Genomic DNA, 25,437 nt, shown 5'->3' with positions numbered 1-25,437 from the left:
TCCTAACTGCCATGTCACAGGTTGTGTTTGAAAAATGACAATTAGGAGCTGATTGGTTTTTACTTTATCTCCGTTCACTTTATCTCCATTCAAGGCTTAGTAAATAGACCCCTTTATCTCCATCCACTTTATTTCTCTCCCCTTAGTACATAGACCCCCTTGGAGTGGTAAGTTGTAGTAAACTGGACAACAGTTTTCACAAATAAACAAACAAAAAATGAATATAAGAAGTTAGTTCTGTGAAGCATCAATATGCATTGCAGGCCAGGAAACGTGTCAGGAAATGCAGCCAGAACAGTGCTCCGAGTGATATTCAAATTGAATTTATTGTTCTAACACATAATGATATGTACATGTGAAATTCCAGCACAGTATGTGGCTGAGCATGTTTTATTGAAATTATCCAGTAATGGATATCAAGATAATTCCAGCTGTTAACCTACAGGTGCAGATATTGTCAGCTTGAATCCTGTTCAGGTTGTAATAACTTGAAAATCCCATGTGTGTGCGTTATTTGTTCATTATACAACTAATAGGTTTTATTACCCAAATATATTTCTCCGCTTCACTGTATTTAAATGACTTGGGAATTCTGCAGTGAGCCATAATATAATAAGTCACGCTAAGCTAAGGTGTGATACTGCCAGGCATTTGTTGTATATTGCTGGCTGAGCAGAGAATTTTATGTGTAGTTTATGCGTAAAATAGGTAAAAAAATGGTTAAAGAGTCATAAGTCTAAAGTGCCTCACAAACAATCTATTATACTGTATGCACCATGCTAGGCAATAGGGTCTGATTTATTTAATGGGGTCCTACATTTATTGTTTAGTTTGCCTATTGCTTCCCAGACCAAAAAGCAGACATCTTTAGCTTGTAACTAGAGAAGCAAAATTGCAACAAGACATCTTATAAATTGAGTTTTGTGGCAGAAAAGGACATTTTGCAGATGTGCAGAGTTCCAACGATACAATGTTCAAGCTCCACTTTATCTTTACTAGTTTGCGCTGCGTGCTATTCAGAGTCGCAGGCTGTTGGGACGTATCTGTGTTGTATGTGTTACGCTGAAGCTACACTCTTCTGCAGGACATAGCTCCCTACTGTCCTGGAATATGGACAAAAGTCCTGAAATCTGAACTGTTCTGCCTATATCAGGAAAGCTGTAAGTTATGGAATAAGGGAAAATTGCAGTATTTATAGAGGGGGTTTCCAAATGCTTGGTTTTAGACTAAGGGGTAGATTTACTGAAGCTTCTAAAACAGACAAATGGTGGTGTTGCCCATAACAACCAATCAGATTCTGTCTATAATTTTCTAGATTGCAATAGAGAAATGTTAGCTAGATTCTGATTGGTTGCTACAGGCAACACCACTTGTCTATTTTAGAAGTTTTAGTAAATCTACCCCCAAACGTGGCCAGACCATAAAGAAGGCATAATTAGCACTTAATAAGCTATATAGTCTGCCGCATACAAAGTGCAGTGTATGTAATACTTCATACATAATATTACTAGTAAGAGACAGAACTAAGTTATCTAAGCACACATTATTCCATCTCATGGTAAGATGTCTGTTTCTTCTTGCTGGCAGCTGCTCTCTGGTCTCCCTGGTTCAGTGCGCTGATTGATTGTTCAGATCCACACACATAGCAGACTTTGTGGAAGAAGCTGTTGCCACTGAGCTGCTCCATTTCATCCCTTACACTCCATATTGTGGCTGCGGCTCTACTAAAATCCTATTATAAACAACTGCTATTGTGGTCATTATTCCAGCCTCTGGCCAAGTTGGCAAAGGCAGGGTCCTGTCAACTAGAAACCCTCCCTACATTTGCCTATGGGAATAGAGCTGGTGCAACAACAGTCAGTTCATTCAGCTGTGCTGTATAGTTGGACTATGTGCTCCCCCATTCTGATATTGTTAATCCTTTCAGTTGGTACAAGCACACTGGGGTTGATGCAGCTGAATGTACGCCCAATCATGGAGTGTATCTCACCCTGCGCATCCTCCGAAAATAGTTGCATGCAAATACAGGCAATGCAGAGTCATACACATTCCAGAACTTGTTCAGAGCTACAGGCAAGTCAGCCACAGATGAGGCCACATCGTGTCCTCAGAAATAACCTTTATTAACAGTTGGCTGCATCTATTTGGCCCCGTCACTCTGATTCATGTGCACCAGTCCTATTCTTGTTGCAAGAGATCGGTCTCAAATCAGACAAATCTCCGTGTATGCTCGCTTCTGACTACTGTAACCTGCAATTCCGCCCAGATGCCCACAACAAGCCACCAAAACACTTACCATACAGTATATGTGAACACCCAGATGCCGCCCACTTACTGTACACCCATTTTCTACAAATTATGCAATTGCCCATCTCAATTAATGACGCAAATCAATCATGCCCCGTCCACCTCATCATTACCTTCATCACATTACAATTACCCAGAAGTGAGCTTTAACAGTTAGCACAAATCTCCTGGTCTTACATGGTCTTTGCACAGATCTGGATTTTTTAAAAGTGTTTAACTGCATTGGTTCCAAATATTGATCTTGGTGTGTCGGCAGACTAGACAGGAACTTTAATCTCCCAATTAAACACAAATGGCCATAGTCGGTTACTCACCAGCAGCCAATGGGATGTAGTCGGCATCCCGGCAGCTGGGATTCCGGTGGACAGAATCCCGGCAGCTGACATCCAGACTGTAAGGGTTAGGATTGGCACTAGGGGGAGGGTTAGGCTGCGGGGCGGAGGGTTAGAGTTAGGCTGCTGGAAAGGTGGGTTAGGGTACTTACCTACGTGAATCGGTAGTCTGACTGTCAGAATGCCGCTGTCTGTATTCTGATTGCCAGAATCCCGCACCCAACCCCAGGCAATGAACATCCAAGAATGAAGGTGATATCTCCTTGACACCCAAGCAAGTAGGTCTGCTTACCTGCCACAGTAAACATGTTTTGTTACTAAGTTTTACAGTACTTTGAATACTCTTCTGCAATAAATATTTCATTATTCAGAACAAGAATATACAGTGAGAATTACATCTAGAATACATGATTACAGAAACTGCACTGTGTAGTTAGTCATCCATACAAACAAAAATAGAGACATTTCTATTTACAAAAATGTCCAAGGAGAATTCTTTAAAATGTAGGATGGCCCTTAGAAATTGGGGGCAGTTGACAACTACAAGTCATATCACATAAAGTAACATACAGTAAGAGTAACAGCTCATTGTGATTTAATTTTCTGCAACTCCAGCTATGCAGTAGATGAAAATGTAATAAACTACGTGAGCAAAATAAGCTCTAAAAAAAAAACCACTGGTCATAAAAGATATGTGTTTAATGGCTCCCTTTCTAACATTTTTCTTCATGCAACAATAAAGATTCTGGTTACTTGGAAGAAATAGGCCTATACGGAATCCCATGACTGAAACCAGGCATTGTGTTTCATGGGTACCTGGGGCTCAGTGAATTTAAAACAGTTCCTCGACAAGTACTTTCCAACAGGTTTTCCACTTAAATAATGGTCATTTGTCTAATGTAGACAAGACCAAAAAGAATTACCAGCGCTAATCAATAAATGAAAAATTATTGACACAAATACCAATGGACAGTTGATATCACATTTCATTTTTTTTTAATAAATTGCAACAATCCTGTAAAGGCATAAAAGATGCATAATGCATAAAAACAATTACTAGTATAACTGCCACATATATTAGCATTGATGAACGATGAAAAATAGTTCCTTAATAGGTACTCCCTCCAAAAAATTACATAGTCATGTGTTGGTTGACTAAAGATGTATGACTTTAAATATCCCTTAGGCGATGAAATTACCGGTTTGGATCATAGAATAATTCATAGTTCTTGGCGGCATGCAGTGGCCATTGCAGAAATAGTCAGGGCCGTAGTGTACCTCCTGGAGAATAGTTGTAATGCCAAAGTGAACAGGGGTTTGGTAAGTCCAATAGATGGGTGCAGCCAGCAGATTGGAAGGAGTATCACTGTAGGTCTGTAGGCTCAATGCGTTTCACTGGTTAAAATCGCATCCAGCATCCTCAGGTTGCTCCTGAGGATGCTGGAAGCGCTTTTAACCAGTGAAACGTGTTGAGCCTACAGACCTATAGTGATACTCCTTCCAATCTGCTGGCTGCACCCATCTATTGGACTTCTCAAACCCTTGTTTACTTTGGATTACAAGAACTGCATCTGTCGTGTATGTGATGTGACATCTGCGAATTACATGTACTGTGAGCCTCCTTGTAGCTCGAATGGCGTATGGAGTGGTTCCATTGTGTGTGACTCCCGACACACTGGGCATGCGCTTATTACTGTATGAGCCTCCTTATGCCACAGCTATGGAGCGACTCCATTGGGCATGCACCAGAGATCCCATTGTAACCCCTCGGAGCTGACAGCCACCACAGTGCCGACACTGATGCAAGTTTGCATTTTTAAACGCACAGTTTGTAATACAGAGACCTCTCTCTCAAACAGAACCCACTACCAGTTTCTGAAGTTATGAAATCACTATGGTGTAAAAGTCTGGGGCAGCGCTTACAGTGGCGCAAGTGTGCAACTTCAATCGCACAGTCAGTATATACTGTAATACAGCCATCCCACTTTTGCTTTGTGACTCCCGATCCACTGGGCATGTGCAGTGTTATGATCTTCCATACACCATGGCATAGCGCTACATGTCATATGGAGTGGCTCCAGTGGGCATGTGCCAGATATCCCATTGCATCCCCTACACTGGGTATTGTGCCAGAGATCCCATTGTATGCCCCTCAGAGCTGACAGCCACCGCAGCACCGACATGCTGACATTGGCGCAAGTTTGCATTTTTAAACGCACAGTCAGTTTGTAATACAGAGACCTCTCTCTCAAACAGCACACTACCAGTTTCTGAGTCATGAAATCACTATGGTGTAAAAGTCTGAGACAGTGACGCAATTTAGCATTTTCATACGCACAATCAGTCTGTTATATAGAGACCCCACTTTGAAACAGCCTACTACTAATTTCTAAAGTCATGAAATCACTATGTCTGGGATGCAGTGTGTGACTCCTGACACACTGGGCATGCACAGTAGAAATAGACTCGAAACGCCATAGCGTGACTAACAAGGTGCTATGTGGGTACTGTATTGGAGCGCCGTACACCCCTTTCTTGAGCACACAGTGGCATAAAGTAGCATAGAAATGCCAGGTGGTGGGAAGTTGTGGATAATGTACTGAATACTGAACTAGTGAAGATTTAAAAAATATATATATATTTTCAAGGTCTCGAACCCGCGGGACAAGAAGACGGGAGAAGCAGTGAGGCTAGGCATTAGCCCGCTAGCCCACACGACGCAACCCGATACTACAGTAGTTCCTAAAGTCATGAAATCACTACAATGTCTTAGTCTGGGACAGTGCCGACAGTACTTACATTGCCGCAAGTGTATAACTTCAACCTCACAGTCAGTGTGTAATATGGAGCTGTGCGTGAATGTGAAATATTTTTATATAAAAGTAGAGAACTCACACACTTAATGATTTCAAACTTTATTATACATTCTTCTTCAGCCCTGATTCCATGTGGAAAATGCTGTACTACTGTATAGTGTACCGAATCACCGCTTCTGTCAGCCAATCATCGGGCAGTGATACAGAACATGCATTGGAAATCAGATGCATGTGCTGTGTAGTTTAGGAAAAGTGACACCTGGTGGACAAAAAGTTGTATTACACATTATTAATTTTTTCCAGTGCTACTCTACGCTACATTACGAAACTATCTGAGTGGCGCAACTCATGGCATGGTGTGTGGCACGCCATGCATGGCACTCTACATGACGTATGGAGGAACAAACTAGCTGGGCACATCTGTACATATAATCAATAATATGGGTTTGGTACAGATTATTTTTCAACAGTCTCCATATTTGTCTAAGCATTTGTTCAAATGGTACACCAAGGCATCTATCCTGGCATAGACAAAATCGGTGTCAAGTGTCTCAAGCCAGGACATGGCGGCTTGGTAACCTACACAATCAGTTGCAAATTGCTTTCCATGTCTTGGATGCTTGCTTCATCTCTGGTGTCACATGATGCACCTGCGTTTCATCGCCTGTAACAATACGCTGCAGGAACTGCACTCCCTCCTCATGGTACCATGTCAAGTGGTCAAGAGACCTTCACATCCTACCGGTTTTGTGAACTTCTGTGAGTTGCTTCGGTACCCAGCAAGAACACTTTTTCCTGTATCCCAGTTGCACATGAACGATGTTGTGCACAGTACCCACTGAGATGTTCAGTTTGTCAGCAATATCATTAACTTGAATGCGTCTGTCCTCCTGAATCAGACCTTCAATGCGGCACAAATTGTCATCTGCGGTGGACGTGCTTGGCCAGGTGGATCGCTTGCTCATCTTAAACATCTGTCCTGCCGTTATCAAAGGCAGTGCACCAAATTCAAACCTGTTTCCGTGACATGACGTTATCACCGTGCATCTCGACAAGTTGACGAGGATTTCAGCTGCTGATGTGCCCTTTATATGCAGAAATCTGATCACACAACGCACCTCAATGTATGACCATGTTTCCGCCAGTGCCACCATCTTACACCTGATGTTGGGACAGTAGGACTGATAAAGGCGTAGTCTAATGGCCGTGCCGGGAAGCATTGGTCTACCTGCTGTGGCCTAGTGGGAAATTAGAATGAAATAGAGAACATTACATATGTGAGAAGTCTTGTTACCGTACTTATTGAACCACCCTCATATATACCCGTGGTGGCATGGGGGCATATTCAATTGGGGGCAAGAATAGCAAAAATCTCGTACCCTTGGGGTTTGCCTGCAAGTGCGGGATTTTTGCTATTCAATCATGAGCAGGGTTTTTGATTTTTTGAGCGCCAGGAGGTATTTTCTTGCTCACCTCCAGAGCACGACCAATATTTCCTAAAATCCACAATTTTAGGAAAAATGTTAGGGAAATGCTCTGGGACCCCTCCTAATGACTAATTAAGCAATTGAAAGTTTCCAATTAGCTTAATTAGTCAGTAATACTCACCTTTCAAAGTGCTGTCTCCTGCATCCAGTGTCGCAACCCGGTGTCCTGCAGCAGCAGTTATTATGTCAGTGTGTGTGAGTGTTTGTGAGTGTCCCCAGTGTAAGTATGCCACCCCGTAATGGGCGCTGGGAGAACTACATCTCCCAGCAGCCCTTGTGCCTCCCTGTAGCCTCCTAGCAGCTCCCGGGATTCCCAGCAGCCCCCTCTCCAGTGAGAAGATGGAGGGGAGGACACAGGGAGCCGCAGAGACCACCAGAGACCCCCGGGCAGGTAAGTGTAATTTTTTTTATTTACTTTTCACACGGCGCTGGGTTTTCAGAGCTGAAAACCCCATGACCACTTTGTTTTTATTGGATACTGTGGGTATAGGGAGCGCGCATACCCAAAGAAATCCAAAACTGGGTGTGAGGGGCGCAAGGTTTTTTCCTCGCTAAACCTCGTGCCCAATTGAATATGCCCCATAGGGTACTTGTTCTGTTTGGGTGCTGAAATGGCTTTGGGTGTGGAGAGAGTCTGGGGGGTCCATTTAATAAGCCTTGGATGGAGATAAAGTGAAATGAGATTAAGTACCAGCCAATCAGCTCCTAAATGCCATGTCAAAGGCTGGGTTTGAAAAATGACAGTTAGGAGCTGGTTGGTTGGTACTTTATCTCAGTTCACTTTATCTCCATCCAAGGCTCAGTAAATAGACTCAGAGTCCATTTTGTCCTCATAGATGCAATGGAGTAAAGACACAGGGAGATGCTGCACATGCGCAGTAGAATGTCAGAGGTCGGACCCCTTCTGACTGAGCTCCGGTGGCTCCTAGTGACAGGATGCTGGAGGGAGGCAGCGCAGGATTGCACCCCTTCCAACACTTACATCTGGGTTATTATAATTTCTAAGGGTTACTTACAACACTATTTTCTATTTGTACTTTGAAAATAAACAAGTTATAAGGTTTCTAATTTGTCATTATCATTTATTTATAGAGCCACCATTTTATACAGCACTGTACAGAGAATATAGGTCTGATTCTGAGTCACACACAAAATGGCTGTACATGGGAGAAGCCACGGAAACCCGCTTGACTAAATTATGCTAATGCCAGAATCCTTATCCTAATGCCGGAGCTCGTGAATCTGTCAGTGGAAACCCGTGCCGCCAACTGATTCTACGCTGGCGCCGCTCCAACCATCATCATTAGTATCTGCACATGCACCAGTCCCATTCTGAGTGCCAGAGGTCCATCTGAAACAGGCTTCCTTTCTCCGTACACATGACTCAGAATCGCACAGAGGTTTTGATACCCACCTATAACACTCGGTTGGCACTCCCACAAGATAGGGCGACTACGTGTGCTGGCATTGTTGCTGCCCAGTTACTGCCCCGAAATGTCCAATTTCACGAAAAGACAGTTGGGTTCAAGTTCTGTACAAATGGACATGCACAAGTCAGAATCATCTACTACGGGCCTAGTTCAGACGTACACGCCGTTGCAGCCGCTGGTGTGTATGTTTGTGGATCCGCAGCAGCGATAATATGCAAAGGATGGTTTCAGTCTTTCCCTTGTGCAGTAGTGTGCACCTCAATGTGCAAGCGCTGAAACGCCCACTCTCACCGGTGCTACACGGTACAACACCACCGGTGATTCAGGAAACTCCACCTTCGCATGCACCATTGACAATTACACCTACCATAGTGTCGCCATCTGAGCTCCTTCTGATCATGGCCTCTGACGCTGTGGCACTGTATATGAGAGCGCAGCTACTTTCACTGACGCGCCAACGACACTCATATACTGTAACATGCCACATGACAGATTATTTTTGGCGTTTACTTTGGGCCACTATCCAGTCACCACCCAGGAATGTCCATGTTTTCCCTCACATGTACGCAACAGCTCATTTGTGCATACACACAGGGTAACACATGATGATTAGAGATGTGCGCCGACCCTCGTGTTTTTTTTTTGGATCTGTATCTCATGTTTTGGATCTAGATTGTTTTGGATCTGTATTTTTTCTAAAGACATCATATAAACAACTAAAATCACATCATTTGGGCCTGTTTTTGTTCCTACAGTATTATTAACCTCAATAACAGTTATTTCCAGTCATTTCCAGTCAATTTTGACCACCTCACAGCTCATAATATTGATTTCATCTAGTTTAGACCAAAAGGTTGCATCCAGCTAGCTGGCTGACTAAGCTAAGCGACAACAGGGGGCGGCACTAACATGTGACAGTTCAGCTTCCAACATGGCACAGAGTTGCATTGCAGAGGTAGACAGGATGGCAGTTTAATAAACTATACGACCCTTAGGAAGTTTATAAACCAAGAATGTTTTCCTTAACTAGGTCAGAGGCCCGACGGAGTTGGAATATGTTTATGGACTGAAGACAGGGAAAGGACAGAAGGATTGATTAGCATTTCAATTTATTTATTTTAATGTTTTGATGTATGAGGGAAGATCAATCTAAGATCAAATTCTTCAGTTCCTTTTTTTATACCTCTAATAGAAATGAGGTGGCCTTGCTTGTGGAGGTGCTGCTAGAACATACTGTAAACAGACATTTACTGTGTACTCAGGGAGGTTGTTAGGGATAATGGGCATTTTTTTTTTTTTTTGTGGATTGATAATATTAATTTTATTTCACAACACAGACAGCGCCCTTCTTTATGGACAACAAAGCACCTCTGTCGAGTGCGGACAGACCACCTGCAGTGCAGAGTCACAAATACGTGGATGATAAACAGCGCTCTGGCCGGCAGTGTCACCAAACAAATAGCGCAGCTAAGTTGCTAACGCACACACACAAAAAAAAAGAAAAAAAAGCACTTTTATTTTTTTCATACACTGGGGAAGAGCACCCCTGATTGACAGAGCACCCCCACACCTGGACAACACAGCACCCCTTTATGGACTGCAGCCCTAGCCCCTTGATGGACAGGACAACAACACAGCAGCTGCCCTTATGTATAACACAGCAGCATCCCCTTGACTGACAGGACAAGTGACACAGCAGCTGCAGCACCCACTGAAGCTCCCTTTATATGCATTGTACTGCGCTATAATCACACTGCAATTACGCACGCACATAGGAATCCATCGCAGAGTGAGTGACATGCAGTGAGCGTTTGGGGTGGTGGTGAAGGGGGAGTGGTTGGAGAAACGTAGGTGTGTCTGTCTGCTTGAACGTGGTTTCATAGGCGTGCATAAATTATATGCATAAATTATCCATTGCGATTGCATGCGCAGCTTGAGGACTCACTGCGTGTGATGAGACTTGCAATTTTTGCGACAGACCTGCAGTAATTGTGCGTGAGGGGCCGATGTGCTTCGATGTTACCCAGGGGCGTATCTATAATTGGTGCAGGGTGTGCGGGGCCCCGCACCGCACACCCTGCACCCATAGCATACTTACCTCTCCGGAGTCCCACATTGGAGCGTGGGTCTGGCGCTCTAAAAATGACTGGAAAATGGCCGCCGCGGCCATTTTCCCATCGTTTGTGCATCTGCAGTTTCCCGGTGACCTGTGCATACTGTATAGACTCTGGGCACACTCTAGTGCCCAGAGTCTATAACTCCGGCGCTGGCCGCGCACAGCTCAGTGTGCTGCCGGCCACCGGACAGAGAGGAGGGGGCCCATGTCGGAGACTGCACATGGGCCCCCTCCTCTCTAGAAATGCCCCTGATGTGTCCTATGTATATGCAGGACTGCAAGGTATTATGGATGTGAGAAAGCAGCATTTGGTGTCTCTATGCTGGCTGAGCTGTGGAAGGCATTAGCATATTTTCGCAGCTTCATTGCAATTGCGATCCATACTGAATCAGGCCCTAAGTCTGAATATGTGTAATAAGGGCTTGGAAGTGAGCAGCCATGACTGTGACTTTGTATGTGTAAAGGTAATTACTGTGCGGTTGTCGCAGTCTAGCATCTCTAGTACACAGAGTGGTGTTAGGCTGCATCTGCGATGCAGATAAGACGAAAAACTTAAAGATAAGTACGATACTCTAATTGTGCTGGGCTGTATGGCATATAGGGCCTGATTCATTATGGATCACAACTGCAATTGCAATAGCAATTACACACACAGGCTCACTGTGATGATATACTAATCCACTGCGATCGCTATGCCGTCGCAACACTACATAAGGACGCCCACTTTACCTTATACACATCCGTAATCCTTAGCAAGACTGCAAAACCATCGGTAACATTGAGTACCATCGCAGCCTCACGCACACTTGCAAGGGCTCTGACCTCACTCAGGAATTGCTAACCTCATTGTACGCAGTAAGGGCCTGATTCAGAGCCGGACGCTATTTGCGCTCGCTCGTTCAGAAAAAAGGGGTGGCTATTCAAATGAACCGTTCGCTCTTTGCCAGTGGCGTAACTATAAATTTTGCTCCCCCATGCCAAAAAAGTTTCAGGCGACCCCCTCCCGCCCAAAGATCAAACACACCCAAAGATGACGTTTAAGGTGTGTGGTTACATGATACAGCAACGTGCCTTACACATTATGACACACTAAGTAATGCCACTAACACAGTGTGCCACACCGGAAAGCCCCTTACAACACATTATGCCACACAGCAATGCCCCTTACACATGCCACCCTGTAATAGTGCCCCTTATGCAATGCCCCCTGTAGTAGTGCCCATTATGCAGGGCCCCCTGTAATTGTGCCCATATGCAGTGCCCCTTGTAGTTGTGCCCCTTCAAGTAGTGCCCCCTGTAGTTGTGCCCCCTGTAGTTGTGCCCATTTTAGTAGTGCCCCATGTAGTTGTGCCCAGTAGTTGCCCCCTGTAGTGAGCCCCCAGTAGTGAGCCCCCTGTGGTTGCCCCCAGTGGTGAGCCCCCTGTAGTTGCCCCCAGTAGTCAGCCCACTGTAGTTGCACCTAGTTGATCCCAATAGTGAGCCCCCTGTAGTTGCCCCTAGTGAGCCCCCTGTAGTTGCCCCCTGTAGTTGCTCTCCTCCCCCCGCGCGCACACAAACACACAAAAAAGTCGGAGGGAGCTCCGTCCTCCGGCTGCCGCCGGGAGTTTCAATAGGAGCCGGGCGCCCGCTGGTAACACATTCAGCGGGCGCCTGGCAGATGGAGGGAGTCACGGGAGTTCCTCCACTGAGTGGCGTAACTACTGCCCCCAAGCTATCCAGCGCCTCCAAGCCACCGCGGGGGCAGTAGTTACGCCACTGCTCTTTGCGGTCTGTTCACGCCTCTAGGTCTGAACGAGCGAACAAAACTTACGGTCGTTTTTTGGAAAACTACGCCCCCTGGCCGCTCGCATCCTACGTCATGTCCGCTATTTATTAAATTAATCGAGTACATCGACCAGCGTATGAACTGCTCGCTATTCTTGTGGTTGGTTTTTCCTACCGCAATCATGCGAGCAGTTCTGACTATAAAATAACCCAGTGACGTGGTCAATGACGCTGCTGTATTAATTATGCACACCCATAAAACGCCCATTTTGACCTTTAAGCACGCCTGCGTTCGGATCTCCACTCCCCGTTTTCAAGCACCTTCCCCTGTTACCACCCACATACGTCTCATCATGTCACTCAAATTAGCAGGCATTCGCTATTTAGCTAACAAACGATTTTCGGCCGCACTGACTGGTTCGCGCATGCGTATTACGATCCGTACGCATGCGCAGTTGTGCAAACATCGCTCGGAACAAACGAGCGGCCGCTTACGAGAGGCTCTGAATCAGGCCCTAAGTACACAAACTGCTTACGGCATCACAGTGGATAATTTATGCACGTCCCTGCAACGGCATTCAAATGCACTGGCACGCCAGCGTTTCGCCGACCACCCCCCCATCACCTCCCCCAAATGGCACTTCCTGTCAATCACTCTGCGAGGGTCTGTATAGTCACTGCAATCGCAGTTCCAATCGCAATGGCTGGTTTGCGCACGTACACTGCGATGCATACGCATAACGCAACAAATGCAACAATTGGCTAATTGTATGCGTAATCGCAGTTGCGATCGGTAATGAATCAGGCCCATAGACGCTAGCTGTATGAGAACACATCTGTACATATACCATATATGCATCTAAAGCCCCAATGCTCTATTGAAGCATTATGTTTAAAACTAGTATCAAAGGAGTAATATCTTTCCATAAAACATACAAAAAGGCATTATCACAAACACATAAATAGTGGCAACTACAGAAAGGCTACAGTAATGAGAAACGGTAACTCATATATTTATGGCTAGGGACGGCTTTAACTTTTTCCTTAACTGTTGAGCATAGCACATACTTCAAGCATTTTAAATTGCCAAAGAGAGACCTTCTTCTTTTTTTTTAAATTCAAATTACACTCAGGTTATTGTATTCACATTACAGGCACATCACTGTGCTACTCTGATAACGTCTGCGTCCTCTTTCCCCGAAAATGTGTCTATGACGTACCAGCAGACTGTGCTGATTACTTTGTTATGCAACACTTGTATATCTGTGTGCGACTGAGTCTGTAAATGAACCACAACGGAACTTGGAATGAAAAAAGCTACATTGTAGCACTTCATATGCAGATTCAGAGGCTCAGTCGCACACAGATATACAAGTGTTGCATATAAATGCATCCGAATACTTGAATAAGTTTGAGGATAGATAAGCACCCTGTTTGATATGTAATTTTGTTAGGTAAGTTAAGGGTTAAAAGCTGGAGGGGGATGTGGTTAGTATTCATCACTTGAGGAGTATAAGCCTATGGTAGGATTTAAGGGAGGGCTTAGAGGTTCCATATAAATAGCCTGGTGAGGGGAGCCATCTTCCTCTTTCCAGTTTATTTCAACCAGGCTGGCTAAGTGGCATATGTATTGTATTTTATATGTCTGTCTTTCTCTTCTTCTTTCACATTTCACACCCCATTTATTTCCCCTGGTCTACCACCCTCTCTGTCTCCTGTTAATTTTATCTTTTACTACCTTCCTATTTCTAATTTCCCCCCTGTCCTTTCCTTTCTGCACATGTTCCATACTTTTCTTCCCCCTTCCCCTGCTTGTGTTTCCATATAGTCCCTGTTACCTGCCAGTGCCCTCCCTCCCTGCCATTTCCAGATACACAGGCCCCGTGTCCCCCCCCCGCCCCTGGCTGCCAGGCCTCTCACCTCCGTGGCTGCTTCCCCAGCCACGCGAGGGCCATGGTCCGCTCAGGCGCAAGGCTCCACCTGCCTGCACTCCCGCTGCCGGCTCTCGATTGCCGCCCCCCCACATCGACCACCCCTTCCCCGCGGCCGCCTGCTCTCAAGCGGCAGCGATATTAGCTAGACGGCCCCCACTCCTCGTCTCCCCTCACGCTAAGCGCGGCCATCCCGCTCCCTGAACCGGTGGCTAGCTCCACCCACAGGGTTGCGGCGGCCATCTTGTGCAGCCAGGCGCCGCATGGTGCTCTGCCGCACCCCTCCGACCCCCCCATGCCCCCACTACTTAAGAACAGGGGGGCACCTCCCTGCACAGCCTCCCCCCTGCTCTGCCAGCACCAGAGACCCCCTTGGTGCGGTGTCCCCTAGCGCGCCACCCACCAACTTGTCCCCTTTCCCCCCCCCGCACCCTGGGGTGGGGGTTACACCCCCCTTGCATTTAGGGGCGGCTGGTGCACAGCACAATAATCCTGCCCCATTCAAGCCTACAATGACGCGCCGCCGGGCTGCCCCCCCCCTTATTTCCCTGCCACCGGGATGCTGCACATAAGCCCAATGCATTTTTCAGCCCCTTATCATCCGTCCCGCTTATGCACTGCCAGCCACTGCCCCCCACTCTCCTCCAGTTCGCCCCCTCCACTGCTAACGCGCCCCCCCCCCCCCTTTTTTCCCAGGGATTGGCGCATCACTACAAGGCGCAATAGCTATGCCCATCCAGCCGCATGCCACTACAGCTGTTTTCCTGAACCCATACATGTTTCCACCCCCTCCTCACACCCCTCCCCCCAAAACCTGTTCCCGTACCCCCGCTGGCTACAGCATCTCCTGCTCTTTCTTCTGCGGAGGGACTTTGTTGCGTGGGTTTCACCGGATATTTTTTCGAGCCCCCAGGTCACAGTTTTTTGAGCGTCTAGGACCATTGTCGAAGTCCAGCGGACAGATGGTGCTGATGTCGAATCAAGTCGTGGTGGGCGCACCGCGCAGCGAGGGACTGTTGGCGAACACAAAGGAGCCAGTGGCTGGGCCTTCCACGTCAGGATCAGGTGAGCATGGTGTTAACCCATTTGCGCAGCACACATTCCCCTTCCACTGATGATTCTAGCGATTCTTCCAGTTCATTTGTAAATCCGCGCAAGCTTAGGCGTTACTTAGTGCAAATTTAATGGGTAGCAAGGGTGCCCTTAGAGATTTAACACAGTGTCAGCAATTGAGGTACCGGATGAAGCGCGGGTTATGGTTCACTGAGCGAATACGGCTATCCTTAAAGATTTAAAGTTTTAAAGTAGGGAGCGGTTAGTGAAGAGTAAATTTGTGGATATGTTTGTGATAACGGCTGACGCACATAGGTTTAGTTCAGGCTAAGTCAGCAGGAGTAATGGCGGGGGCCTTCGGGTATGTTATGTTTTTTGCGGCGTGCTACCTTGAGTCCAGACACAACAGGAGGGACAGGTAGTGTTTTCAATTAGGTTTCAAGGATGTTGAGGTTTGGTTTGCTCGACCAACTGCCTAGCTTGCCTGCGGAATCCTCGGTTGGTCGGAAGCAGCCCTTTCTGGCCTGCCCAGATCTGTGGGCATCAGCCGCTGGTAGTGCTACGCGTGTAATAACACGCAGGGTCATATGGGGCAGGCTGTGGATACAGTCATATCTGCATGCTCTGTGGGAGCATTCATCCAGCCAAGGTGTGCGCGTTGGTCTGCCGCACAGGGTCAAGGAGAATATTGCAGCAGCAGCGCAGAGGTGTTCAGAAAAGCACCGTCATTGATTAATTTGGGGGTTTTTGGCGTGGGTTTGCACTTATCTTTGACACAGGAATATCCGTGGTTTCTGAGAGGAATCTGAAAGCGGAAGTCGGGTGGGGGCCCATGCGTGGCCCCTTTTGCTCCACCCACTTTTGGTACGGTTTAGGTGCACCGCCTTCAAGGGGGTGTCGTAGAAGGAATTGGGTAAATTGGGGTTGTTACAGAGTCTCTTACATAAATGGAAGGGTTCGGCAATCACACAAAATATCTGTCAGATCACTGCGCCATTTAACAAACGGGGGGAATGCTCTACTAGCTAAGGCAGATATCGCATCTGCTTTTTGACTGCTGCCCATTTCACCCCGAGTCCTTTAAATATTTGGGGTTTGGAGTTGCAGGGCTCAATTACGTTACACAGAGGGAAAGCCCTTATGGCCTTGTGGTTAAGATGACTGTTTATACATGGCGGCCGATTGGCTTTTTCATTTCGTGTACTTTAGTTGAAGGTTTTAGTTACTTTTTGCAGTAGTTGTCCATGCGGGTATTGGGACATACTGTGGTGTCCCGCTACCTGGATGTTTTCATGTTATGGGGCTAGTAGATACCAGAGTTTGCCAGTATTCAATTAATTTCCTTAGTTTAGTCGTTATGGGAGCCCCGATGGCTTGTGACAGGTAAGAAGGTTCAGTTATGCGCATTATCTTATTTGCGGATAGAAATCGATACCTTGATAGGATTATGCCGCTTGCCTATGGCGAAGGCGTGGCATTTTGGGGAGTTGCTAGAAGCATTTCATTTTGGCAAAAAAAAAAAAAAAGTTTCGCTAGTACAGTTGCAGTCGCTATCGGGCCCCCTCAGTTTGGCATTTAGAGTCATACATAGGGGTCGGTTTTTCAGTAGACGGCTAGAAGGAGCCACAGCAGGGGTTAGGAAGCCTCGTCACCTCATATGTGTCCCTCTGGAGCGGAGTGGACATGCTGCGCATTTGTTTGTTTTTTATGCGCAAATTCAACGGAGTACAGTTCTGCACACGTCACCCGTAGCCAAGTCCGAACTTAGACCGTTACGTATGCATCCTGTTCATTAAGTGGTGCATTTGAAAGGGAGTGTGGCACGGAGCCTTGGCCGGTTTCCTGTGGGGTTCAGGGCCTAGACAGGAACATCCTTATTCTTGAGAATTTTTCAATTGTAGTGGCGGTCGAACTGCGGTCCAGCAAGCCTTGCATTAGGCAAATCCTGTTTGGTGATAACTTAGGTGTGGTATAAGAAGGCTCTAATCTAGGACGGACTTGGATCCGGCCTCGCAGTGGTTAGGCATCTATGTGTTTAAGGAATATTGAGTTTAGGGCACGGCATGTTTCGGGCGTTGCTACCAAGATAGTGGACATCTTATATCGTTCAGTAGGACATGTTTCATTCGCTCGCGCCTCCTGCTAATTTACATGGTTTCTCCTTCCCCTTCCATGCCTGGCGGATTGTCACGCCGGCATCCAGGGACTAGCACGGAAGTCATGGGCACCAAGTACATTAAGACCTACACGCTAGTTTTGTGCGATTGGCAAGGTGTTTAGCTTCCAAGAGCGGGCGGTTTCAGATGGTTAATGATTGTATGGCAGAGTTTGTCTGTAGCTGCTATGACAGGGGTCGTTCCAAGGCGGCTTGTCTCCAGCGTTACCCAGTATAATTTTCCAAGTTGCATGTTTGGCGGATCCTGACAAATTATTTGTATTAAACAAGGCATTTAATAGGGTGGGCAAGAGAGTATTAACAAAGGTATTTAATAGGGTGGGCAAGGGAGCGTCCTAACAAAGGCGTTGCGCGGAGCCCCATCAACGCAGCCCTATTACAGGATTTGATTGGGCCAGTAAAGGAGTGGCTTCGGTCAAGTGCTAGGCGCCTTTCCCCCCCCCCCCCTTTTTGGTTAGCATTTTCATTAGCTTACTTTAGGGCTTTTAGAGTGGGTGAGCTAGTTGCTGCTACTAAGATTTCTGCGCTATCAGGTTTAATGTGAAAATAAGGTGGTTATCAAACCGGTATTGAGCTTGTGCTGAATAGATGGGTCTAAGACAGATTAACTGGCAGGGAGCGAGGGATTTCTATTCAGATGCATGCAGATCCAGTGATTTGGCCAGTTGCTCTTTGGGGTACTTTAATAGGGTTTGCCCTCCAGGTGGCGGGCAGTGGTTATCCATGTTAATCTAACTCCCTTTTGTCCAGGTCGTAGTTTACGAGGGTGTTTCAGAATTATATTATAGCTAGGGCAGTGGAAGTCGTATTTAAAACAAGTAGCATTAAGTAGTTGCGCTCCTTGCGAGTTTGTTGGGAAACCCAGGGGCCTTATGCCTACTGCCGCTAGGGATTCTGAAAGGATTTTCAGCTTTTGCCCTCAAGGAGGTTTTGCTGTTTTTCATCTTCAGATGGGTCACCCAACTATTTGTTTCCCTTTCCTTGTGGTTAGATTATTGTTGTTATTATACATAGCAATTTCTGTTTGTATTAAATACCAATATCTGTCTGTATAAATGCCAATTCTGTATAGGTGAACTTTCGGACAGGGTTGTCTGTGAGTGCTAACTGTCGGGTGTGGGAAAATTCCTATATTTACTGGGCTAGCCAGCACCCTTTGGAGTTACATGCCCAATTTTGGTTGTGAGTGCGTAAGTGGCATTGCTTAGGATTACGAGAAATGCACTGTAAGTGCCTGCTAGATGCCCCATGGGCAGCAGAGGAGAAGTTTGGGGCCAGACTTGGGAGGCAATGATTTGGTCGCGTTCGTGGGTATTGAACAGATATGGCCATTGCACGCTTGTCATTTAGCGTTTGGTGGACGCGTCATACAATACCCAAGTTTATGTCACGGGGCAGAGAGCTTGCATAGGCCCGACGGGGTACATCTCACGAGCGCGCGGCTAGAGCGGTTGACCAATGACCTCTGCAGTTTTAATTTCATCAAGAAGGTCACAGTTTTGGTGGTGGGCCTGGTTCTGCGAACCGGGCTTTGGCGGGAAGCAGTGCTCATGGGCGGCCTATTATTAGCGCAGGAGTGCCTGTGGTAGCATTCTTCCTTTGAGAGCGGCCAGTTTGTCACCGCCTAAAGGGGGGACATGGTCATTGTTCCAAGGGAGGGACCAATGCTGTTCCAATTAGGGAAGGATGGTACTGCCCCAGGTCAGTCTGTGCAGGGCGGGGATCCGCCCCTTTTTATTTGTATTGATATCCACTGGGCTGTGGCCTTGGAGCACTGCTTTCTTCTTGCCACCTATTCTAGAATTTCAATTTGATCAATAAATTCTGGCTGTGACCTCTTTGAATTCCATATACATGTGTCAGTGTGTTTATTTCTAGGTTTAGGATTAAGTTAAGTTAACAAAAGGGAATAATAAAACAAATGGGTGACTTACATTAATCAGCATAGTCTGATGGTGCGTCCTAGTCACCTCACATTGCGACTTAGACCCATTTTCAGCTAACAAAGACAAAAAAAGCCGCCTGGCGCTAGCAGAGTCTCGTAGTCCATCGCGCCAAGAGGGGCTATTTACCGCGACTGCAGCAATGACGTATATGGACACATCTGTATGTAGAGCTAGCTTTCGCAGTCTACATTTGTATGATAAATAATTGTATTATTTATATTATAATTTAGCATTTAGACATACATTGATAAATAGACATTATGTGACTCTAAACAATATATTGAATTCTCTGCAATGTGCCACAGGACATAACCGTGATGCCCGGCTCCGCACATTACCATTTAATACAAAAGGCAATTTTCAGTCAATGCATCTGATCTAGTTCTCCTCCAGAGGCACAAATCCCCTTCCCTGCTATACAAACTGACTTGCACAAGGTCACATAGTAAGTTAACTAGGGATCCACACTGGGTTAACCTGATGTAATGTGTTTAGCCCCATGCTGCTTCCCTAAACCAAGTGTGACTGCTGCCTTAGTTTAGAGGTTGAGGAGAGGATGGGACTTTGTGTTAGGAGCAATTATACCATATGGAGAATGTTGAAAGGTTGCCAGGTAACCATTCCTATTATCATTTGGGTGTGGAATAACACTTGTATCACTGAAAAGACCTGAGAGTGTTGTACATGTGTATCAAGATGGCAACCTTATCACTGTGATTTCTTTTAATCCCTTCTCAATGGACCCCATGAGAAAATGTAAATAATAAAGTCACATTAAGATTTAAATTATAAAGTCACTGTACAAGAAAAATAAACCAAGTGGGATCCAGCAGACTCTGCGAGAACACATTGATTTGAATTGCTGCTTTAATAGTTGCTAAATACACAGTCTCTTCTCTGTGCCATATGGTCTATGATGGAAAAATAGCAGTCAACAGAACAACAAACATGAAGCTTGTGCAGTCTGGATTGTAACACAGAGCTTCAAAGTATGATATGTTAACACGCATGCATGTATGTATGTATGCATGTATTTGTATACACCGATTAGCCATAACATTAAAACCACTCACAGTTGAAATGAATAAAATTGATTATCTCGTTATAATGCCACATGTCAAGGGTTGGGGTATATTTGGCAGCAAGTGAACAGTCAGTTCTTGAAGTTGATGTTTTGGAAGCAGGAAAAATGGGTAAGTACATGGATCTGAGTGACTTTGACAAGGACCACATTGTGATGGCTAGACGACTGGGTCAGAGCATCTCCAAAACGGCAGGTCTTCTGGGGTGTTCTCAGTATGCAGTGGTTAGTACTTACCAAGTATATACAGTCAGGTCCATAAATATTGGGACATTGACAGAATTTTCATATTTTGTCCTCTATTCACCACCACAATGGCTTTGAAATGAAACAAACAAGATGTGCGTTAACTGCCGACTTTCAGATTTAATTTGAGGGTAATTACATCCTAATCAGGTGAACGGTGTAGGAATTACAATGGTTTCTATATGTGCCTCCCACTTTTTAAGGGGCCAAAAGTAATGGGACAAACTAAACAATCCTAAATCTAACTTTCACTTTTTAATACTTTGTTGCAAATCCTTTGCAGGCAATTACAGCCTGAAGTCTGGAAAGCATAGACATCACCAGACGCTGGGTTTCATCCCTGGTGATGCTCTGCCAGGCCTCTACTGCAAATGTCTTCAGTTCCTGCTTGTTCTTGGGGCATTTTCCCTTCAGTTTTGTCTTCCTCAAGTGAAATGCATGCTCAATCGTATTCAGGTCAGGGGATTGATTTGGCCATTGCATAACATTCCACTTTTTAGCCTTAAAAAACTCTTGGTTGCTTTTGCAGTATGCTTCGGGTCATTGTCCATCTGCACTGTGAAGCGCTGTCCAATGAGTTCTGAAGCATTTGACTGAATATAAGCATATAATATTGCCCGAAACACTTCAGAATTCATTTTGCTGCTTTTGTCAGCAGTCACATCATCAATAAATACAAGGGAACCAGTTCCATTGGCAGCCATACATGCCCACGCCATGACACTACCACCACCATGCTTCACTGATGAGGTGGTATGTTTTGGGTCATAAGCAGTTCCTTTCCTTCTCTTCTCTTCCCATCACTCTGGTACAAGTTGATCTTTGTCTCGTCTGTCAATAGGATGTTGTTCCAGAACTGTAATGGCTTTTTTTAGATGTTGTTTGGCAAACTCTAATCTGGTCTTCCTGTTTTTGTGGCTCACCAATGGTTTGCATCTTGTGGTGAACCCTCTATATTCACTCTTGTGAAGTCTTCTCTTGATTGTTGACTTTGACACATATACATCTACCTCCTGGAGAGTGTTCTTGATTTGGCCAACTGTTGTGAAGGGGTTTTTCTTCACCAGGGAAATAATTCTTTTGTCATCCACCACAGTTGTTTTCCGTGGTCTTCCGGGTCTTTTGGTGTTGCTGAGCTCTCCGGTGCGTTCTTTCTTTTTAAGAATGTTCCAAACAGTTGATTTGGCCACACCGAATGTTTTCGCTATCTCTCTGATGGGTTTGTTTTGATTTTTCAGCCTAATGATGGCTTGCTTCATTGATAGTGACAGCTCTTTGGATCTCATATTGAGAGTTGACAGCAACTGATTCCAAATGAAATGTCACACCTAGAATCAACTCCAGACCTTTTACCTGCTTAATTGATAATGAAATAAGGAGGGAATAGCCCACACCTGTCCATAAAATAGCTTTTGAGTTGATAGTCCCATTACTTTTGGCCCCTTAAAAAGTGGGAGGCACATATTGAAACTGTTGTAATTCCTACACCGTTCACCCGAAGTTTGCAGTTAAAGCACATCTTGTTTGTTTCATTTCAAAACCATTGTGGTGCCTTAAAGAGACAGGACCACACCCAGGGCTATCAGTTACTAAGCACCTGGAAAAAGAAAAAAAGTTTGTCTTACATTTGCAAAACAGGGTGCCCTAGCAAGTGTGACCACAAAATTTAATTAAATGACAGGCTTAATCCATGGCACTCAACCATCTGGGGTGCCCTTGGCATGTGACCACACCATCTACATAAAAAATATCATACAAACTCGGCACTCACATGATTTTCAAACTGCAACTCCTTTGAACAGCATGTGAGTGCCGAGTTTGTATGATATTTTTTATGTAGATGGTGTGGTCACATGCCAGATGGTTGAGTGCCGTGGATTAAGCCTGTTATATATATATATATACTGTATATATAGACAGTCATAGGTGCGGCACTACAGTCACAAATCCAGCTAGAATCGTATAGGTACAGTCAATGTTTCAATGTTTATTCACATTTTCATCAGGACTATATATATATATATATATATATATATATATATATATATATATTAGGGATGTGCAGGCTCGGATAGGGTAGAATTGTCCCGCCAAGTTTGGATTTTTCCCGCCAAAAATCTGGTCTCAGAAAGAGGCAAAACGTCATCTTTCATGGACAAACATCATGATTCCTGGACAAAAGTCCATAGAAGATGATGTTTGTCCATGAAAGATGACATTTTGCCTCTTTCCGAGACCCGATTTTTGGCGGGAAAAATCCAAACTTGGCGGGAAAATTCGAACCTATCCGGGCCTGCACATCTCTAATATATATATATATATATATATATATATATATATATATTGTATATATTGTGGCAAGATAAGGGTAAAGGTGCAATCTGCTGGGGTAAATTGTTGCAGTTGTCATGCAGCTGCCAAGTATTAGTAAACCTGCCCAGAGTCTTAGTATAAGTAACTGCAGCTAGTTTTATTAGCTGCTAAATAAAGAAATAAACAAAACATAAAAGTAAATCCTGGCCTGTCTGGCTCTAATTAACAAAATGATTCCCTCTCCCAGAATGGAAGAACCTAATGTTAGCAATCACAGTGTCTCTCAACAGGCCTCTGAACCTGTTCCCCAGGCAGTGAGAGAAAGACTACAGAGACTGACTGACACACCCTTTATCAGACTCTCACATGTGGCTTAGCAATCAAGACTGCTAATTGGCTTCTGTCTACCAGACAAAAACCTGGAGCATACAGATCTCCCCTTAACAACTTTTCCAGCGTTTCCAGTGAATATTTTAAAGCTTTCATTGGTAGACACTACACTATATTCAGAAAGCTGGGTGCCAGGACAAAAGGTTTGCTTTAGTTCCAAAATGTTATCTCTTATGCAAATAAAACGGACATACGTTATGCATAATCGAACCTCTGGAAGTATGCAATAAACAATGAGCATTTATTTCGCTTCAGCAATGTTTCTTGAGCAGGGACAAATACTCATTGTTATTTACACATTACTAGAATTCCATTGCATAGCTCTGCTTTCCTTCTGTCATCCAGACTATGGGGGTATTCATGAAAGCTTGGCGAGAGATAAAATTGTGAAAAATAAAGTACCACCAATCAGCTACTAACTGTCATTTTTCAAACACAGCCTGTAAAGTGTTTGAAAAATGACAGTTAGGATCCGATTGGTTGGTACTTTATCTCTCACAATTGTATCTCTCTTGAAGCTTTTATGAATACCTCCCTATATAATTATAGCTATATCTATATAATAAGCGAGAAAGCGTGCCTGCCTGTTTGTCCTTTATGCAGGGCCTAGCTCCACCAAATCTGGCATGGTAGTGTAGTTTGATCAGGATTAGGTTTTTTGCCTAGGTTTGAACTTCCTCAGGACCATACACTGTCACACAATCCCTAAAAATTGGGACACTCTTAAATTACACAGGTACAGTACCAGGGCTGGCTCAAGTGGAAATTGGCAGTCTGCCAAAAACCTGTGTGAAAGCTACAAAAGTATCCTTTTATTCATATTCAATCCAGAGTTAGTGCTTTTTAAAGTGACCATATACATTAGTCAGCCCTCTGTGTTTGCATGCAAGGGTGTAACGAAAACTTTGTGGGCCACATAGCAATTAGCAAGATCTTAAAAGGGCATGCCAAAGGTAAAAAAAAACACATACATTTGCCCCCACACAGAGCCCATTCATGTTATGCCACACAGAGCCCATTCAGGTTATGCCACAGTAGTACCCCTTATACCCATTATGCCATGTAGTAGTAGTGCCCCTTACACTACACAGTAGTGCCCCTTACACATTATACTACACAGTAATGCCCCTTACAGATTATGCCACATAGTAATAGTGCCACATATAACACATTATTCCACAAAATAGTAGTGCACCTTACACATTATGCCCCCCCCTGCAACTCACCTTCCTGTGTTCCTCCAGCAGCCTCCTGCCTCCCCCTGTGTGCCATCAGCAGCCAGCAGGAGTGGATTTAGTGCCAGGCTGCCATCTAATTACAGCTGGTGCACCAGCAGGCAGTGGCAGACATGGACAGAAAGCACCAGTGGAAGTTGAATCTGGTGCCGGTCGCGAGTCAATCAGATTTTATGAACTAGCAGCCAATCAGTAGCTGCCACTGTTGATTGGCTGCCTGTCCACGAGCTTTGATTGCCTTGTGACCGGCGGCGCTGTCTCTCCATTTCTGCCTGCTGGTGCTCCAGCTGTAATCAGCTGGCAGGCTGGCCGGCACCAAGTCAACACTGCTGCCACCTGGGTTCCCCTCGGCGGCCCTGACTGGACCGGCCTACCTTGTGAGCGTCACTGGTTGTAGGGGGAGAGGCGGGCCACAGAGGCAGCTCGGGCATCATAGCATCCGCACCCCTTGCACCCATGGTAGTTACGCCACTGTTTGCATGAATGTTAGCAAACAGTGGGGTCCTTTTTAGGATCAATGGAATGGGGTTATAGGCGAGGACAATGTAAACAGATAAAGACTGAGAGTGTACTTCAAGTTCAACCTGAGCAACGCCAGGTATCCCAGCTAGTATACTATAAATATCCTCTTTAAATGTCAAAGTTCCAATAAAATACAGGAAGGATGATCAGTAATTAGAGAGAATCCATTTGAATACATTATGAATTCAGTACTCCAGTAGGGTTAAAAGAGAGTACCGTGGTAGTGTTTTTTTTTGCCATTTATAATTAAGTCAGCACTTTCCTTATTGGCATAAATACATATAATAATTTG

This window comes from Taudactylus pleione, unplaced genomic scaffold, assembly GCF_031769625.1.
Source record: "Taudactylus pleione unplaced genomic scaffold, aTauple2 ptg000032l, whole genome shotgun sequence".
NCBI classification, from domain to species: Eukaryota; Metazoa; Chordata; class Amphibia; order Anura; family Myobatrachidae; genus Taudactylus; species Taudactylus pleione.
This window is presented reverse-complemented; position numbering follows the sequence as displayed.